The 22,428-nt window shown below is 33.8% G+C and overlaps 1 protein-coding gene across 2 annotated transcripts in view; it reads right to left on the bottom strand.

The window, feature by feature from the left end:
- LOC106457351 (poly(rC)-binding protein 3-like) overlaps positions 1 to 22,428 on the bottom strand; it is a 198,798-nt gene that overhangs the window by 141,220 nt on the left and 35,150 nt on the right. For both annotated transcript variants that reach the window (XR_001290698.2, XM_013916755.2), the window contains exon 2: positions 10,585 to 10,668. The gene's annotated coding sequence lies outside the window, so the exon portion shown is untranslated. The remainder of the gene's footprint in view (positions 1 to 10,584; positions 10,669 to 22,428) is intronic.

Below are 22,428 nucleotides of genomic sequence, written 5' to 3'. Positions count from 1 at the left end.
AATGTACCCTTTACAATATGAAGCCACGCGAAATAACCGTAATCTTTCTTTACTGTACGAAAATAAATAAATAAAATAACTTAAAAACTCAAGCTGATGGCGGAAGCAATTAAAAAACATTATACCAAGAAGGATCGAGTGTACCAAAAGCTTTAAACATCTCATTCAGCAGACGACGTAATCATTCCACATTTGAAGTATCCTACTAGCTGATCATGTGCCATATAGATCTATATAGACAGAACTGTGTTTTTTGGCAAGTTAATTATATATACATGTATGTGTGTATATTTCAAAATTTTGGTCTCTCAACAAAAGTTAAGTACATATAGACAAAAAAGTTGCTAAACCTGGCACCGTGAAAATTCAATCACAGTAATCTACTGGAATTAAAATAAGGGTCTGAATTATAAAACATTACTAACAGTAAGAAAAGTTGCCAGCAACTAGTATGCAAAACGAACATGGAGGAAATTTTCAACAATTTTCGCGGATAGTGAGCTGTTTATATACAGGTGTAATCTATCAATTATCATATGTATACAACAACGATTTAAAGAAAAAACTGTCAAAATAAGGGCAGGCAATAATTTTTATGTATTGTAAATGTTTTGTTCAAGGTATGGCCTAGCACAGGACACTTTGTCGGATCAAACTAGTTTAGTAAAAGCTTGTGGGAAAAGAAAAAAAACCAAAACGTTCATGAGCATTTATCAGCCCAAGTGAAGAGTAAGCTATAGGTGAAATTAGTTCTTGTATATATCTCGAAGCATTGCGATAAAAAGAAGTTACAGAAAGTTGCTAAAGGAACAATCTCGCTTTAATAGATATCAGTATCCGGCAAGTCTTAATTCACGATAAATAATTAATATACAGAATCACAATGAAAAATAAGTAAAGATTTAACGAAATAGGCTGCTTTTCAGTTCAGTGCGTATTTCATTAAAATCTTTATATGTTTTGTTCCGCTGTTTCTACTTCGAATTAATTTAAATGTATACGAATTAAAAATTTAACAAAGTATCTATACACTCACACTGCTTTTCTGTTCAGTGCACGAGTATATATGTACTTTGTTCAAAGCTTTTTAATTCATATACATTTAAATTAATTCAATGTAAGGTAGAAGAAGTACAAAGTTAATGAAGATTTTAATGAATTACGATGTGGGTGGAAAGCGTAGAGCAATTTTTCACTATCTGCCTTTTAGAAATCACTTCTAATTAGTTTAACATTATGATAATACTTTCTTAATACCAAATACTACTACATTCAGTGTGATCAACCTTCATTAGCTAATTAATATCTATAAAGTTTATTAAATCTCTATCGAAAGACATTAATATAGTAACAGATCAACATTCTATCACGGAAACATTACCAATTTAGGAAATAAAAAGGTGGGCCTTATAAATTTAGCATTCATATAGAAAAATCCATTTAAAAACACAGCTTCTCAAATTATTTTTAGTACAGAGGTCCAGTTATGTCTCATTGTTTTCTTAGCTGGATACAAAGATTTCTTCAGCTTCGTTTTATATTTGTCCAAATTGGCATCCTTTAAATGTCAAATATCTTTGTCATCTCGTTAACAGCTACATACGTGAATTATTGTCTACCTTGGCGTCTAAGCAAGATTTACTGTAGTCATGAAATTCTGAATACTTTGAACATGTAATAATTTCTCAATAAATCGTCTTAAAGAAACAAAGTGGAAAGCCTCACAAGCTATAACTATTATATAATCACGTAAAGGTGTCAAATTTACACGGGAAAGTTCAAATGTTACATATATCCAACACTATTATATTAAAGCAAGCAAACATTTAATATATATTGTACTTGCATCAGTCGTTGTGTGGCGTTAGCGTTCCTCGGATGATGTTCAACAATGCATGCATATGTTCTAAAAATACGAGACTTCCGAAATGTTTGACGTTCAAGCAATAGCTAAGAGGAGAAAATGACGTCAATATCTACAGGAAGTTAACCCTCCAAAACATCTTTAAAAGCCTGAGAAACCGAGGACAATTGACATTATGCTAAAAAAGGGAAGACTAAAGAATTGGAAGATCAGGGGCCAGCTGGTTGAAAGAGAATGGTTTCTCCATTACAATCTCCTAGCTATATGTTACTACGAAAACAACTGAAAATGTTAATAAGTAATACACAAATTACGAAATGTGTAAACAGTAATTAGTTTATATTGTGTTTTACAACAAAATATTTTGACCAATTATCTATTTGACAAATCTTTTTATGGTACGTTTTATCATCTATTTTTGTAACCATTGCTCAAATATGTCGACTAAAAATCTGAGAAAACCTTTTTTTATCATTCGTAAAGTTCGTTATACTTACAACCTATTGTTTTCTGTCAAAGCTGAGGAGTAAAAAATGAGGTAAATAGAAGGTTAAATTCTGTTATCCATCATTCTGTATTCAATTTTAGTGTCATAGATTGTAGGCGCTGGTTGACGTCGGTGCTACGACGGAAAGTAAGCACGTGATGAATGATGTCATCGAGATGGGTAAATACACCGAACTACAACCAACAACGCCCACTGTTCATAAGCGTTTCGTCTATTATCTGCGTTCGCAAGAGTTAATTATTTTGTTGTTTTTCTTATAAAACAAACAAATATTGTAACAATATTCGTAACATAAACTGAACTAGAGGTGTAAAAATAAGTAAGTGTGAAAAGTGCAGTTAACTACATAGATTTAATCAATAGATAATACCACGTGTTTTGTATTGTAACTCTACAATGTACAAGATCATGACGTATTTTCATAACTATAAACAGCAATGTTAAACAATAATATTCTATCCAGTATTTTGTTTTCTACTGACAAAAGACAGAATTCAAGAAAACCACAGGACCAAACATAACACCAGTCGTGTGGCCTGATCAATCCTACAGCAGTAACTAATTCACATCAGAACAGAGTAAGATACTGTGTACGATAGCAGGAGTGTAGAAGATGGAATATTTTATCCTGTTTCACAGGACCAGCCAAAAGCCTGTTTACTACCACTACTTCTGCAAGCATCCTAAAACTTCTTAGCTTTGAGAATACAGATACTCAGAAGAATATCAGTGTTCTAATCAAGAAGAAATGTTTACGTTTATGGCAATCGTACCACAACTTGTCTTTTATTCACTCACTAACACATAATCTCAACACACTCACTCAACACTCTGTAAGTTACACGTTACTTCAATCGAAACGTTGTTACCGAGTTGAAGTGCACCAGAAGAAATTCAAGTTTCTACAGGTATAATGCACCCAACTTGAAAGTCGATTGGAAAATGATGATCAACAAGAACCCCCAGCTCTCGTTCTTAAAGGTGTGCAATTCAATAAATGCGCCTATTCATCAATGCCTCGGGGAATTTGAAACAATTTTCATTAAATCTGAGCAAGTTCAATAAACTGCTAAAAATATTTAAAAACAATCAAGTATTCACAGCCATTCTGAAGCGCTAAACCACTCCATCAATGCTCAGTAAACCTTACGCAACTCACGATATCCGCTAAACCACTCCATCAATGCTTAGTAAACCTTATGCAACTCATGGTCTTCGCTAAACCATTCCATCAAGGATCAGTAAACCTTATGCAACTCTATGATCTTCGCTAAACGATCAGTAAACCTTATGCAACTCACGGTCTTCGCTAAATTAGTTCACCAACACTCAGTAAACTTTATGCAACCAGTCAACACAACCTGGTGCCTAGATGGCTACTTTTACCAATTAATGAGATAAACTGTCACAGTTAGAAAACTAAGCGCGTAGCGTGCCTATATGCAAATTCCAGCTCGAACCTTGGACCTGTTTATGTGCAGCCTGACACGCTAACCATTAGGCTACGTCCGATCTCGCACCAAAACAAGAAGGTGACAGATGTTCACGGTTGGAAAGTTTATTACTGTATAGTACAGCCTCAAGTTATAACAAATATGCCAAAAAAAGAAAGTTTTAAGACCAATGAAAAGATGAGGTTCAGAATGGCACGAAACAGGTCGAAGGGGTTCGAATAATAACTTGAAGTTTAACATTGTAAAGAAAAGGCAAAAACACTTTAAGGATTTCATCAGACTGGTCTAAAATGCAACGCAAGCTTCTTTTTTTTTGCCGGTAATTTAACTAATAAAAAGTAGACAATTTGAAATTATGATATCAAACATATAAGTAATAAGTTTAGCTTTTAGAATAATCCACCTGGAGGACTAATAACTCTTCAAAAAGTTTACGACGCGCGGAATTAAAAAAGTAATTAACGGTTTTATTATATATTGATTTTTCTTTAACCACAGACACTAAATCATATTCAAACTTAAGTTGATCGTCAATTGACTATTTTTTTTTTATCTGTCAAATATCCAACCTTATAAATAATTCCATCTGCCTTGTTTTGTACTTACTGTCAATGTGGATTAAATACACACATTATACTTATAGATTATTTCATTATTTTGAAATAACTTAAGACTAACGTTGCGCAGATGACTGAACAAAGTCACAGTGATGCATGTGACTGATCCATACTCCAGCCATAATAGTAAGCCTACTATTTGTTATTCAATATTATTGTTAAAGGGAAACTCCGCTTCTGATATATATCTTTACTGGATATCAAATTATTATGTTTGTGTTGGTTGAGGAACACAGTTATGTAATAATAACAACCACAAAACGAGAAAATAAATTTGGGACTATTTACTGTCGGTATCCCATAGGTAACATCACATGTCAAGTTGCACTCCGTTCGTGACGCACAAACGTTGATAGCCTACTCACCTTTCCTCCGCGCAGAGGTTTAGAAGCGGGAAGAAGTGGTGGTGTTTACATACTACTGCGGAAGGAAAATTGATATTGTTACTTAATTACCGCGAGGTAGCGTGGCAATAATATTTTCTAAAATTCAAAAATTATAACGCATCTTAATTTTTTTTCCCCACTTTCCTCATTGGTCACTGGAATAAAACGAAGTTGTGGTCACATGTAGGCCTAAAGAGAAGTCGCATACACGATTTTATAATAACAATAGCCTAAATTACTCTTTTACTTTGGTATCCAGTTATTCTCCTCTTTCTTGCCTTGTGAAGGTATAGTATCAACGCATTTTATTCACCCCCCCCCCCGTGATTAAAAAGCGTTGACACTATACCTTCTACAAATTGTCGAGATTTGTTACCCATACACTGTTTGTACTAAAAGAAAATGTCTTCAGTCTGTCCCGTTGCTGAGCTTAGGTGCCGATATACATAGCGTTCAGGAAGGTTTCGCAGATGCTTTATGAGACTTTGTTGATGATCAATCCATAAGGTAGTCAATCATAATCCTGGCAATACGAAACCAGCTGGGCCCAATACCAAAAATACCTTCGATCAGTAAAAAAAAAAAAAAAAAGACCTTCAGAAATACAGTAAGAATACACTGTGCAGATAGTGACCTCCACACTCCACATCCACATCAAGACGGTCTAGCGTACACACTAATTATGTGACAGTGTTTCCGTAACATTCCATTTACAGGCCTAGATACACTAAAATGATCTGTAACGTTTCTTTGTGTATGCCTGATTTTTAACACTTGAATGGCTCTGACAATCTGTACTTTCATTTTAGGATAAAACAACTTCCGTCCGTTATCTGCAGGTAATACTGTCACATACTAATATGCAAAAAACCTAAGTTGAATCAAACATAAAATTATTAAACGATCATACCTGAAGTTGACATGAAGACAGTTTTTCAACAACACACGTAAAACGTGAGAAAATCGATTAACATTTTTTGTAAAAGGACGTAATTTTTGAGGCCATATTAAGTAGGTGTTTGTGGACAAAGAAAAATATATTTTCATCCGTTGGATATATCGAAATGCTGTTTCTCAACACAAATATGAATAATGATGGTATATGCAAGAAAGGAGGTGTTTTAAGCATATCGAAGTGCTGTTTCTCAACACAAATATAAATAATGATGGTATATGCAAGAAAGGATGTGTTTTAAGCATATCGAAATGCTGTTTCTCAACACAAATATGAATAATGATGGTATATGCAAGAAAGGAGGTGTTTTAAGCATATCGAAGTGCTGTTTCTCAACACAAATATAAATAATAATGGTATATGCAAGAAAGGGGGGTGTTTTAAGCATTTATAAATTTTGATTTTCAATTATTCGTGATTATTATCAATCTTCAACCTAGCTAATTTTACAACTGACACATAGTATCTAATGACCTCTTATACCGTTCTTTTAATATTTTTAAGGTCGAAAATTACCACATTTTCAACATGGCTTAATTTAAATTCCACTTGTAGAAAGTTGCCCATACAATTGTTTAAAATCTGTGGTTGCTGGTAGTCAGAATCTGATTTCAGTCTTAAGTCTTTCTCATCTAAATATACCTGCAATTCAAGTGTATCAAATTTCTAGTTTAAAACGGTATGTCAAATAATATTTTATGATCTACTACGTTCTGGTTTTCAAATTCAGAATTTTTTTCCGTTTTTACAGCCGCATGTTATATACGGTCACAAGATATATTTTTCTGCAACAACAACAATTAAACTTGTTTCTGAGCCAACGGAAAGAAGGCCTAAAAGCTCAAATAGAAAAAGTATATGCTGTTAAGATGAAAGAAACACTTTACCATTGATATATAAATGGCGAATAACAACTTAATAATGCTTCAATTTCTACTCACGCATAAACACACACGGGAGGGGGGGGGGGGCGATTTGAAGCAAAATAAATTCCAAATAAAAAAATGAAGTAATTTACCCTAATTTTTCTGTTGTTTGATTATTTAAAATTTGGAATGTAACATAAAATATATCTGAAGTCTTTAACTGACTTCCATGAGATTTACATTCATCTTTACTTTCACTCTTAAATTTTTAGAATTTTCTTATTTCTACTAAAAAACAAAAACACGCGACAATACAGGTCTGATTAAAATTTCATTTTTATTACTGACAACAATTTTCGACAACGTGTTTTTCCAATAACTGGTGTTTTGTACAAATATTGTGACTGGAAATAGAGGCAAGTGTTAAGAATTCCACCTTAATCACGAAAACACGAATTTCTTAGCATTTTTTTTAGCTTCGATATCTTTATGTTCGTAAAGAATCTTCTTCTCAGAAGGTTCCTGTAGTTACTTCAATACAATTTATCCAAGTGACAGCAAATTATTGCCATATAAGAGGACCAATATCTCCATGGTAATCCTCTCAAACCGTTCAAACGTCAGCCTTCAGGGTTGCTTGGTTTGAGGAATGAAATTTTTTGTTATAGTTACTCGATAGTGTGATCAAAATTGCCACAAGCAAATAAAAAAAAAAACCTTCTGTGTCCTTGGGCATTCAGAGAACAAAACAGATATCCACGTATACACGTTTTTCTTTTTTGTTGTCATGTATTTGGATGTGATAATACTAAAAACTTCACTAACCTCTAACTACGAACAAATATTGATTTGTTTTTTTTTATCAAAAGTTATACTTTATTCAAAAATAACCAATACTCTATCTATGTATGTATATAGACAGACAGACACACACGCACACCTTTTGAATAACAGTAAGTGAGGCCCAGATGTGTGTTTCAGTTTATTACATATTGCTGTTCACAGGTTAAAAAAACAACAAAAAGTCAGAACGAACGGTTGAGCCTACATACACACTCAGAGCCATAACACAGTGTTTGTACAGCCATAACACAGTGTTTATTACTGGAGTTATTAATATAAAATGAAACGATTATTAACTGGTTGATTAGACATCGATTCACACACAGTGTGCTGAATAACAACAGAATTTGATCAACAAAGGTTTAGAGCACCAAGTTGTTTACACAGTAATTACTTCATGGTGAAGATAAGTTATACAAGGTCTTCCAATCCATATCACGCATTCAGATTTTATGTAATTAATTAAATGAGTTAATAATAAGAAAACATTTGTTAAAACGACAAAAAATAGTCATAAGATTATAATTTTTTGTGAAACGTCTAAAATCGTTTAATAACTTATCATATGTAACTCTGAAATGTTTTTTTTGTTTTGTTTTAATTACGTCATACAAAAATCGCAAAGTTCAATAATCATCATACTTTTACTTCGGCTAAAATTTGAATAGTTCAAAGTTCAAAAAGTTTTGCCAGTGTCCAAATGATCTAGAAAAGCAACGACATCACTTAATACAATTACATGTGGACAAAGATTTCCGGAATATTTGTTTAAACGAGGCTTTTACGTTTCAATAAACAGAGCTTCTTGTATTTCCAGTATGGATGCTTAGAACTTCATTAAATGTGCAATAAGAAGTATTAGTTTGATGTCCTTTATAAAACACAAGAGGACGATCGGCTGGTCAAATTTGCTCCTTTCTTCTCATACACAAATTCTATGTCCACTTTCATTACGCAAAAACCTTCACAATCCCAGTACAAATTTAGTCTCTTTTTTTTAATTATTGGGGAGGGGGTATTTTTTCCTGATTTAGTAACAATTTCGGTGTCAATATCAAGGTTGAAAATAAAGATTTTATAGTTTTGAACTATGCTCTCACAATGGCAGAGGTCATAAAATTACGCTGTCGTTCCAACCTGAAAGAAGCTTAATAGAACATAGGAACTCTTGGACAATTCAATCCACATCTTCTGATGGACAATGACTTAGTTTTATTACATAATACGGTTTTCATAATACCGTTTTTTTTTTTAATTTATGAGACGCAAGTTATTTAAGTATCAGAATCAGGCGGTTTCTGTTAAACTGTGTTTTGAAACCTTTGTTACGAGGTACGGACTGGAACATCTATAAATAGCTAACAATAGTTGTCTAAATACTTCACAAAAACAAACATTAGTTAGTATGTTTTAGAATTTTCGCACAGAAGCTTCTGTGTTTGTTCCTAAACACAAAACTACATAATGGACTAACTATGCTGTGCTTCTCGGGTATCGAAACCAAATTTTTAGCATTATAAGCCTTCAGACTTACCGCTATTCAATAGTAATCACTGCCAACTTTTGGGCTACTCTTCTCTGACCGAATAGTGGACTTCGACTGTCACTCTTATAACGCGCACATAGCCCCAAGATGTAGAGAGCGTTTTGAGACAATCATGAACCCTCGGATTTGCAGTCCGGGCACGCTAATCCTTAGGCCATACCCGGTCCATAAAAACATTGTAATGTTTATCAAATCTCAATTTCCGGAAAAAAAAATCTTACATCTCAATCCATAAAATTACGAGTTAGTTGAATAATTTACTCCACTGACAAGAACTTGAGAGCTTAAACCCCCTCCCCCATACACACACAGACAAAAGTATTTTATAAATAAATGGGGCTAACAATAAGACAGAATTTCACTGCTTAAAATATACTCATGAAATAAATAGAAGGCAACGCGCACGCACATCTGTGCTTGCGCTTGCACAAACAAAGGGTAAAAAGGTAATTTTCTGGATGTACAGTGTCACTGACTGTATAACAAAATCTTAAATAATCCTGCTCTTCGAAAACAAGTTGTATTAAATGTGTATCATTCAAACAAACAGAAGCACAAAAATGTAAACAAAATGGAATCCTCAATAGCCATGGCACTTGAAATTTTTTAAAGCAGGATTAGAGTAAATTAATCTATGATTACATCAATCTAAAGGGTTTGACCACCCGAGTCCAAAACTGTAATTAGATCTCACATCGGTCAAGAGATGACAGAATTTGTACTTGAAAAAAAACAAAAAAACTCGAAGCATTCTACGAGCCGCTATGCCGCGGCTAAAAACAAGCACGTTACACATGTAAAAACTTGTCCGATTCATGATATTGTAATGGTTGTAAGAAAAATACTATTTCATTTTATTTTTTGTTTTACATGCTAAACAGTGACCGTTTTAAAAGCTACATATCAACATTTATTGAACACTGTACATAAACGTGCGATGATTATAAACAACATTAAGTAGGATGTTTTTCTTGATCCTACTCGTTTTTTCTGTTTTCATGTGTTATCTTTTATTAACGCAGGTTGATGCGTGTCTTGACAAAAGTAACAAGTTTGTATTTAAAAAAATTTCAAACGTTATACAACACTCATGTACAACAAAATGACAAAAATAACAAGAATGTAATAAAAAAAATGTCAAACGTTATACAACACTCATGTACAACAAAATGACAAAAATAACAAGAATGTAATAAAAAAAATTCAAACGTTATACAATACCCATATACAACAACATGACAAAAGTAACAAGAATATAATAAAAAAATTTCAAACGCTATACAACACCCATGTACAACAACATGTACTTGTTTAACAACAAATATGTCGCTTATGCAAATTCCACTTCAAAATGCTCAGAGAAACAAGTCAATGCAGCATTTCGAAACACGTCGTGAAATTGGTGAACTTGAGAGCTTTCGCGCACAAAGTATAATTTAGAGCCTAGTAGGTAAACAACATTGCCTTTAGTCTGGGAGATGAGTAAAGAATTGCAACAAAAGAGTCCTTTTGAAAGGTTGCAAGATAAAAGCTAGAAGTCCTTACCTTCACAAGGATCAGGGGAACAGGCTGCACGGTGAACTGCTGTTGTCTGTAGAATACGAACGTTGTAGTCCACAACTTGAAAAGCTGAAGAGGAGAAAAAAGAAAAAGAAAATTAGAAATGAGCTCTATTTCTGTTCTCGTTGCTAGGTGACAGCATGGTCCGAAAGCAGACGAGCCTTGTCAAAATATCACTAATTGTATAGCAGCATAAAAGGATGCTTGTAGCTCTCATTCGCGTGTTCTTGTTGCCATAGTAACAGTGAGACTAATAGAAGAGGAATGGCATTCGTTTGAAGTTTATAGACCGAGATTTCAAACAGATGATAAAGGATGCGAGCGAAAAATTTTTGTGAGGATCAGAGAACACATCCTTTGTTTTGAATACTTTTATTTACTCCGACATGCACTGAGTATGGGTGTCTGAAGAATATTCTGGAAATACTTTTTTTTTTTTTCGAAACGTAACGTTCGTGACTGGAAGACACTATTATAATACAATAAACTTCTTAGTTAATCATCAAAATACCACAAAAAAATAATGAAAATTTCACGTTAAAATTACTTTGGATACAACTCATTAAATTTCATCCAGTGATGCGATGAAGTGGTGACTAAGAAAAAGGCCAGTAAGCACGGCTTAGATGAAAGTTTAAAACCCGTTTATTTTATGACAGGTTTCGAATTTTTCGGTCATCTTGAGGATGTACAACATCGAATATGTCAGATAATGAAATGCTGCAAACAATATACATAGCTCGTTCCGCATTTTGAGTTCGAAATTTATCTTAGACACATACGATCACAAATGCTTAATTAGAAGCAGGTCTGAAAATTATGACACAAAAGTTATAATATTGAACTGATAGAACAGAGTAAAGACACCTAGTCAACAGCACCCACCACCAACCCTGGCTACTCTTGTCTGACCGAAAAGTAAGATTTGACCATCACGCTTATTACGCACCCACGGCCCCAGGGTGTGGAGAGCACATTTTTGAGATAAGGAGACACGAACATGAAACCCACAGATCAGAGACGGGCAGGCCAGTTACTTGGCCATGATTCCAACTAACATCACAAACCATTTACGACTGCGTGGTTTTACTTAACTCTGCGTACACACAATCATGTTAAATAAAGTTCTATCTAGGGCAGTATATTTATATACAACACAAATGTTTACGTGCAAATCTCCGTGTATATATAAATATACCGGTTTTATAATAACGATAGAACATCCACACAAGCGGACCAGCTGTTCGGCTAACACGAGTATCGCCACAACTAAGAGAAAAACGGGACACACAAATTGGGTGCCTTGACAGCAGTAGGAGGGTTAAGTGGTCGTTGTTTGACAGCTGTTTCTGATGGCGTTCTTTTTGTGTCTAGCGTGGAGCAGGTTGAACACTCACGAGACGACAGACAAGCTCGAGTGGCTTAACGAGTCACATATAAAAAAGTAAAATAAGGAGGTGAAGAAAATCCGCCTTTAGTACTTATCACGTATTGAAATCTACGGAAGGATAGTAGAAACTCTAAGTATGCACCTCTGTGTATTCAAAGATAACATACACTATTATTAGTTGTACAAATGGACCTTAAGTTAAAATCATCACAAAACCAACATATTGTACAATGCATGTTTCGTGTAGTGTTTTTTAACCACAGACTCAACCTCTGTCTGTTAATCTATATATACTTCCTTCTGCGACCTCAATAGGTTATCAAATGAACTAAAAAATAATCACTCGATACTTAAGGTTTTCTTATCTATTACCTTTTTTACTTAATGAGATCTCAATACCACAGCGATTACCCTTAAATGACTATATTGATAATTACTGTTTAGTATTACAAGTTCTGACAATACTGTTCTCCGTCAGTTCCATACCCGTCTTTGTGTACTTAACGAAATTATTATATTTAAAACAAATCATATATAACACTCTACGTAAATAACCTGCATACGTCTAATAAGTAGATATTATCTTGAAACTCCCCTAGTTACTTTACCCATGTCCCCATCGCCGAGTAGTTATCCTGAAACTGCTCTCAATAATTTATCTATGTCTCCATCCCACGACCCAAGGAGTATAGCTAAGTCTTATACTCGATATACTAAAACTCTTGTGTATGTAAACATAGCTAAATAATTCCACATTGTTTTCAGATATCTTCCAATGATACGCGACGATATACTAAAACTCTTGAGTATGTAAACATAGCTAAATAATTCCACATTGTTTTCAGATATCTTCCAATGATACGCGACGATGCCAGTTCAAGACAAAATATTTTCCTCAATCCCGAAAAAGCCCAATGTGGTTGATGGTTCCAATCTATAAGGAACTTTGTCAGGCTATTCTAACTTACTAACAGTCTAACATTACACGAATGCACTGTTGTCATCGATGAATTAAATAGTTTAATCATCACATAAATTAATTACAATCCTCAGTATGGAAGTTGTTGCTCAATAATGCAAAATAACGATAATTATAAATAAATAAAATTATACTCGTACAAAACTCTTCTATCTTCTGATATTTTGCAATTGGCAACCAAATAAAATAACTTAATGTGACAGTGTGAGTGACGTTTTATGCATTAAATTCCATTCAAACTAAATATTACAATACAGCTCGTACCAACTGCAAACGTTGAAATTCATAAGGATACTCCACTGTACTTTTAAATTGTTAGATGTTACTAATAACATATAGGCATGTTGTTTCACTGGAATTTTAGGCACACACATAATAAGTATAAGAGCTTTAAAGAACTGTTGTTGCCTATTAACAGAAGAAAAAGGGAGACAACATTTCGGCTTCTATACTGAGGCCTTCTCCTGTGTAATTGCAGTCCGTTAAGGTTTTAAACCTGCAAAATCTTTGTATTTTTCATTTGGTTTTCCATTTTTCTTCTTCTTCTTCCAGTTGAGTTCTTGAAAATCTTGTAATAACAAATCTTAAATGAGACTAATCGTGACTCTGTATCTATAGAACCACTGTATTATCGTATACCATTCATAAACGTGAGACTCTGTATCTATTGAACTACTGTATTATCGTATACCATTCATAAACGTGAGACTCTGATCTATAGAACTACTGTATTATCGTATACCATTCATAAACGTGAGATTCTGATCTATAGAACTACTGTATTATCGTATACCATTCATAAATGTGAGACTCTGTATCTATAGAACTACTGTATTATTGTATACTATTCATAAACGTGAGACTCTGTATCTATAGAACTACTGTATTATCGTATACCATTCATAAACGTGAGATTCTATATCTATAGAACTACTGTATTATCGTATACCATTCATATGAGACTAATCGTGAGACTCTGTGTCTACAGAACTACTGTATTATCGTATGCCATTCATAAACGTTTAAAAATAAAGCAATTCAGGACATAAATAGCTCTCATATAAAAATCCTTTCCTCTCTGATCGTCACATATACATGCTTAGTATTAGCAGAAAAATCTGTTACTGACAAAACAGCAAAAAGAAGTAGTTTAAATATGTAACGGAAGGTAGGACTATTTACGTCACTGTATCGGAATTGTAATCTTGTTGACAAATAAAATTTCCAGATCAAAATCTTATGTTTATGCAATGTAATCCTATGTCATCTTCTGCTCCTAAAGAACGAACAAGTTTAGTATAATACTCAAACTCCAAGAATTAGAAGGTTAGTTTAGGGAGAACCTTAAACGGTAAAGAAATACGTAGCAATGGTTAGATTCACTATTAAGAAAAGAAAAAAAGTGTGGTTAACGTTTAAACCAAACAATAATATTTACAGCGATATCAACCATTACCTTGTAGTATCGAATTTTGTTTGTTAATAAAAGAATAACAAACTGAAAAAACAAAACACTAACAGATCTTGCGGAACTCGTATCACGTTGGAAACGTATGTTTGGTGTTAAGCGCAAAGCTACACAATGGTATACCTGTGCTGTGCCCATCACGGGGATCGAAACCCGGTTTTTAGCATTATAAGCCTTTGGACTTACCGCTGAGCCACTGGGAGGGGGAGAGGGCTGTAAACTTAAATATTGTAAACATCTTCTGGAAAAGAACTTTATCCAGTTCAACATTTTATACCTATAGTTGGAAAACTGGATAAATGGGCAAAGTAAATAAGGAAGGTTCACACAGCAGAAGCTAATGGCCGATTGATTTTATATATATTTTGCACACAAGTGTGAAATGCTACAAATACCTTCAGGACTAATCCATTGCTAGCAATTATTCAAGACTGCATGATCATAGTCTTTGTTTCTGTAGAAGCGTTAGTCTTTTGTCGTTAACACTTCCATAGTCGACCTGGAAGAACAATTTCCACACATCTGAAACTAAAGGTAAAAAATATTTTATCTATAAATCCACCAAAATCCCTTGAGGTGTTGACTCAACTTGTGATGTTTCACACTGTTTGCTTCAAAAGCTTGGCGTTCATACAAAAACAGTAGTTAAATAGATAACATCTGGGGAAATCAAGCCTAATGCATCAGAAAAGTGTAAAATAAAACTTTTTTAACGGACCAGAAAACCCATCGAATAAACACCTTACAACCAATTGAATTCAGTGCCGAAACACACACATCTATAATCATTAGTTGAAGAAAATTTGTATATCTTCAAAGCCACGTTCAGCAAACTGAGACGTTAAAGACGTTTGTTCGTTTGTTTCTACAGGACCACAATTTAAAGACGTTTGTTTCTACAGGACCACAATTTAAAGACGTTTGTTTCTACAGGACCACAATTTAAAGACGTTTGTTTCTACAGGACCACAATTTAAAGACGTTTATTTCTACAGGACAACAATTTTTTGTGATCCACGAATTGAAAGGAAATCACAAGAAAAAATTTTGATAACCGAGTTTTCGACTTGCTAGATATACGCGTAATATCCATTAGCAACTGTATCAAGAACCACACAGATTTGCTAACATAACGAACAGTACAACATAATGTTATTATTCTTAACTTTGTTTAACAAAAACCGGAGTTTATTATGAGACATTTCTATAAACGCGTAAATAAAATCACGACCTATATCTCCAAAATGAAACTTTATTAGTTCAATATTTCGCTATAAAGTTACATTCTGAAGATATATATAGGTCATGATTATATTTACGTTTACAGAAACAATATAACGTTAGTTTCATTACCAGTATTGGTTGAAATGTTTGATATGTATTATTATTTTATTATGAGGATTATCTTACATTGCAAGCTCAGTATATAGAATTAGAAATTAAAACTGATCTAAATATCCTAAGCTGATGAAATCCTATGAGATATTATTGGGATTATGGCCGGAAAATAATGCTAACAGATAGGGTACCCAACTTAAAATACCGATGTATTTCAATCATTACAAGTTTGTTTTGATCAAGTTAGATACTTCTAATTATAACGGCTTATCAAATCAGCTATATTAAGTTCATTTTATTCCTGCTCTCTGTGGATAGCTTGCTTTCATCAAAAAAAAATAATAATAATACTCACAAAAAATACCGAGTGGGCATATAGCGTTGAAATATTAAAATAACTAAGCATTCCTTCCCAAAGCCTAACAAGATATGCTTGAGTGAGAGGTAAAGTTCAAAGCTTAGGTGACGAAGATTAAGAAACGAAGCTGTTTTGGCTAGAATAACTCACCAACTGTCTCGAAACATTCCTGATAATAAACGACAATCAGTTTCTTATGGGTTTATAACGTTAGTTTCCAGAAGCGAGTAAGCAGCAGAAAGGCCACTCAGCTTTACGCTAAAACACAAACACGAAGTTGTTACGAAAAGATGCCCTCAGTAGTAGTTCAATAAAACAGTTGTAATATTTAAAAAACAAATTTTCTTTTTGACGGTCCCAATTATGACCAAATTGATAATGTCTCGAGGGGTTCGAGATTAGAACCGTCATTTGTCAACTTTCTTCCTTGTTACCATTACAAATAATGGCTGATGGACCGTCCTTCAAGTTTTAAACCATCGCAAGTTTACGATACTTTTGTCATTTCTCATTATTTTGAATATATAAATAAGTTTTGTGTGTGTGTGTTTCAGTAGTCGACATGATAATATAAAGTTTATTACAGAACATCGAAAACGTCATCAACTTACTTTCCTGGATGGTTTAGTGCCATAATCTTGAAGGCAATTATGAATGTGCAGTTTATCATAAGAGTACACTTGCTGGTTTATATTTCAACTTACCCAGTTTTATCTAGCTAAGAAAGATAGTAAAAAATATTGATTCAAGATCACCACAAGTATCGATATTTACATAAAAAAACTGGTGGGTCAGCGGTAAGTTTACAGACTTACCAAGCTAAAATCCGGGGTTCAATTCCGCGCAGTGAACAGAGTACTGCACTGTGCAGATAGCCTTGTGTAGCTTTGCACAGAGAAAATAACGCTAGTACTACTGGATATATTTACTACCAGATGGCTTAAACCATGTGAGAAAACGCAAATTTAAAAAAAACAAACAATAATCACATTTTCATATCCGTACAAACACACGCTCAGAAGAGAAATATCAAGTCCTGTGATTCAATAATCTCATGCAAATATACATAATAAATTTTAAACAAGAAGTTAATATAACACAAATAGATGAGAAACAAAGCGCAACACGTAGATAAATGATACATTAGTATCGGGAAACAGCTTTACACCACATGGAATGTGGATATGAGGTTTTACCGCCAGAAACGAAATCGCGCTCTGCACTTTGGGATGCGTTAAAAGAGTGGCGGTAAAATCCCTCTATTCCTTCTAAGAAGAGCAGCCCAAGAGTTGGCGATTCGACTAACTGCCTTCTCGTTAATCTATCACTTCAAAATGAGTGATTGCTAACGCAGACAGCTCTCGAATAGATTTACGCTAAACTAAAAAATAAAAAAATAAATCAACACATCATTGTTCAACTTGAGTATCCTCCCACCTAATGATATGATAGAGAATTTAAATAACAGCCACTGCGTGGTACATAATTTTCTTTGCAAATGTTTAATAAATTAACTAATCACAAGTACAAATAGTGTTTTACAGTCATATTTACTACGACTAATAAAAATATTTCTAAAAAAAAACATTTTGTCCGCTGTCAGGAAAGTTTTAAGAAGGCTATTTATACATGACCTGAGACCCCACGCCCCCCAAGACCATCTTACAGACTCCAGCTTGGAAGCATCTTAATGAGATGTTCAGTCCCGACAAAGATTCATGTGTGTTTCGACAAGGTGGCCCTCACCAACATGCAGTGGGTGGATTAACTTCTGATTAGAGGAAGCTGACGCTAACAGCTGTAATAATTCACGTTGGTTTGACAACTCTCAGGCAGTACATTACGGAGATGTGTCACGTGACACAAATTAAGAAGTGTTTCGTCAGGTTGACGTCCGTCAGTTATGAAAACCAGGAAGTCAACTACATTGCATTGCAAGGCTATCTTCTCTACACAACCCATATGCTTAAGAGAGCCAAATCTGCGAATTTTACTACCACAGCGAACTAAATGATTAAAAGCCGAGGTAAATGACTTAAAAAAATGAAATAAGTCAAATGGTTTGCCATCTGCCAGTAATCTTTCTGTCTGGAAATTTTAAACACAAACACCATAATGGGCTATCTATGCTCTGCCCACCACATTAATTTTTAAACATGTCAACTTCCACAAATAATACCTTGTATTACAAAAGTGACATACTTTTTTGAGTATAACTCAAATATGTCGTCAACGAGACAAAGACATTAAATGACGGACTGTTCCACGAATGATCTTCATTAACACTAAAAGCCCTTAAACAATATCAATGATAAACAGTTACAATAGTGAGACAGCACACTGCTCGACTTCTTTAAATATTTCACTGACATCTTTAGCACATGTTTGACCTCACTTATCCTGTCATCACGGTTCTAATCAACATGTAATTTGAACATAAATCAACTTGCCAACAATATAAAACCGAGCGTGCCAACTGTGAAGCTCAAGAACCGTAGTTCGCGCCTAATAATCGCATAATATTAACAAAAATTCTCGCTCAGCACTTTGGGGCCATGGGTGCGTTATAAGGGTAACAGGCAAATCTCAATTTTTTTTTTCTCACAAGAGCTGAAAGTAGAGGGTGTTACTTAATTAGTCTATTACTTCAAAACGAGGGACGGGTAGCGTTCATAGCCCTCGTGTAGTTTTGCGAGAAAGACAAACAAACACAATCCTACCAGATAACTCAAAAAATGCAAAAAACAATGTTTCAAACTGAACAAAAAAAATTCAAAAATAACTTATACTAGTACGAAATACTGTTTTGTTTACGTTTTTTATATTGGAATGATTTTGTTTAGTTTTCGAGAGCTAACAGACAGGGTGACTGCACGTGGTCGATTATTTTCTTGGATCATGTCGACAATAACTGCGACAGTAATCATTTTAAGTAGGTTTTATTTTATGACTAGTTAAGTCGATACATTATATTAGGTATATTAAATATTGGGTCAATTTTTAGTTCTGATATATGTAGTTACTTGCTTTGATCAAAACTCTGTGAATCAGAAAGACAGTTGCTGTTGAGTAAGAAATTCAATTTCTAGTGGAAAAAGTATATACTATTCCAATTTTTCCATCAAAGGATTTTCTTAATAGTACAGAAAAAAAGGATTGTACTTTATCTGTATCATGTTGCTGAAGAAAATATAGTAGTATGTTTATCTTAGATGGAATGTGGTTTTCTGCAAATGTTAAGTAAAAACAGTGCAAGGATTTGCAACTACAAAAAAATTAGAAAAGTAAAAATAAAAATAAATTTAGAAAATTTATCTATTTCTCATCTCTAAATAGAAAATAATTTAAAAAACAAGAAATATTTACCTTGATGAAACTCGAGCTTCTAAAATTGTTATTCAGTTCTAAAAAATGTATACCCTGTTGGGGATGACAAAGTTGTCCAAAATGTTTCTTACAATGCAAAGGAACTGTTTTTATTATAAATTTTAATGACAAACTAAAGGTGAAAACAGTGTTTTAAACTTGAAGGCTGAATTGTTATGAGAAGGTATTTAAAGATTAAGGACAGTACAACAAGTCAGGAACAAACCATTAACCAAAAATACCACTGATTGGAATACACGATTTTGATTTAATGGGAATAACAGAAACTTAGCTAAATGTAAATGGGAGGAGTAACTTTATATGTAAAATACTAGTTAAAGCCTGTTCAGGTTGAGGATATCAAACCTAACAGCAATATAGTTCAATCTGTTTGGGTTTATGTTAGTGATTATAATGGGAGAAGGCTTGCAGTTGAAATCTGTTTCCCACCACCAGATGAAACTGTTAACATGAACGAGAAACTCTACAGTGTAATAAAGAATTCGGCTGTTGATGAGGTTGTAATTATGGGAATTTTAATTTCAGGCATATAGATTGGGAAATGTTAAACTCAAATCATGAGAGAGGCAGGTTTACAGAAACTGTTCACAATAGATTTCTTCAACATTTGGTTAGGGAGCCCTATAGGAACAGTTTTATTTTAGATTTATTGCTAACTTCTAATAAGGAAATGGTTGGTAGGGTATATATATTAGGAAAGATATGGTTGCAAATGATCATTTCTCAATTATATTTGATGTTTTGCTGCATAGAAAGATAAGGAATAACGAGATTTTGGTTTCAAAAAACCTAATTTAAGAGATAAGACAAGAAACTATCTGCTTTGAATTGGGTAATTGAATTAGTTAGAGATACCGATGAAATGTGGAAAAATTTTAAAGATATGATCAGGATATGCATGTTCCTTACAGAAAAAAAAAAGGTGGCTTGGAAGGAACAAATTGATTAGCTCACAAAGTATAAAGGATAAAATTAAAGTAAAGGACAGGAGACTTGGAGGATTACAGAAGCTCAAGAGGGTTGGTCAAACGGGAATTTATGAAATCGAAAACGGTATACAAAAAAAGTTGGCTGAAAATGTAAAGATTAATAGTAAGGATTAGTTTAAATACATTAAAGATGTTAGCATGAGAATAGGCCTTTTAAGAGATGAGACAGGAAGGGACGGATGGGTTATTACATCCTATAGTAAAAATCATTCATAATAATTAGATTATATATAATCCAATATTCTGCTTAAGCAAAGAAGGAAATGGTTGCCGAGGTACAGTTCTTTAATTTAAAACAATTCGACTCCCAACGTCAAAATAAAACAAAATTACCAATGACATCATAAAAATTTACATAAAAAATATGTGTCTCAAAAACCTTAGAATTTGTGATGTTGAATTATAGCAATAATGTAAATTATAAAGGTAGTGAATCCTCAGATTAACAATCCAGGTATGCTAACGACTAGATCAGTTTTTCATTCAAGTTCTACAAATCTTATTGCTTACTTCAACGTTGGAGTCCCTACAAATTGTTTCTCTACATGAACCTAAGCGTAAATAGTTCAGTTCTGGAAGCTTCTATTTACATAAAGTTATACTGATGTTTTTTTTTTTTGTTGTGTGTGTGTGTGTGTGTGTGTGTTTTGTTGTTGTTTTTTTCCCCAAGAACGTGGTTAAAATCTACCTAATAAACATTTAAGTTACCACATCAGTATTTATCGTAACTAAGGTTAATTAATTATATTTTAAATGAAACCCTTGTCGCAATCCGTCATAGTTTTCATTTTCGGCCACTAGTTGGTTTAAACTTACCTTGTTTGTCAGCAAAATATACAAATATACACAACGAGCTATCTGCGATCTGTCTATCGCATGTATCAAAACCCGATTTTTAGCATTACAAGCCCCCAGACTTATTGCTGGGCCATTGAAGGACAACTTAATTTATGTTATTTCTACCTTTTATACCGGGTTTGTCAGGGCAGAAATAACACTGCTTAGTAGAAACGCATTTTAAAGTTTTTGTTTTCTCTCGTTGGGTTTTAGTGTATTTTATGTAAAATAAATTTTGAACTTGTAACCTGGAGGGAAGACTGCTAGTCAACAGCACCCACCACCAATTCTCGATAAATAAAGGATTTGGCAGTCATCCTTGCAATGCACCTACGACCCCAAAGAGTAGAGGGCAATTTCTTTGGCGATAATAAGACGCCAACAAAACAGCTAAATTTACACTTTGCGGGGAATATACGTAGGAATGCGTAAAGCACTATGGAAACCAGAGTAATCATTCCCACTCACGGTGGGGTTTGGGAACCTCCTTGCCCTTTCTGTTATTAACTAAATAGTGATAGGATTCGTGTTTTCTTCCCTCCATCCTATATGAATATATTTGCCCCCTTTCCACTACCAACTGAGGAGGATTCGAAGATTTTGTCCTTTCCAACATACCGTACCCTGTATGAAAGTATTTGTTCTTTTCACTACTAGCTCCACGGAATGATAGGATTCTTGGATTATCCGTTACAACTGCTTCGTGGCGATCCTTGATATTTTCCTTATCAACTGCTATAAAAATTTGTATATCATCAACTATGCAATACTCACTACAGGAAATTTTATATTTCTAATACTTATAATCTGTACTGTAGCGAAGCACAATCAAGGAAATTGTCTAAACTTAGCAGCAAGTCGTGTGTACACACACACACACAATTAGCTGGAGTATCCGTCGTTGGAAATAAAAACTCGTTTGTAACAAAAGATAGGAAATTGTTTCTTTTTTTTCTTTCTTAACATAATAAACATTAAAAATACATAAAGGTACCAATACTGAAAATAAAGACATACTGTGTACAAGAATTATATCATGACCTTCCTCATGTCATCCTGTATCACTGTGTCAAGTTTGGTGCT

The sequence above is a fragment of the Limulus polyphemus genome, unplaced genomic scaffold (assembly GCF_000517525.1).
Source record: "Limulus polyphemus unplaced genomic scaffold, Limulus_polyphemus-2.1.2 Scaffold320, whole genome shotgun sequence".
Lineage (NCBI taxonomy): Eukaryota > Metazoa > Arthropoda > Merostomata > Xiphosura > Limulidae > Limulus > Limulus polyphemus.
Note: the sequence above shows the minus strand (reverse complement) of the source record. Positions and strands in the feature narration are given on the sequence as shown.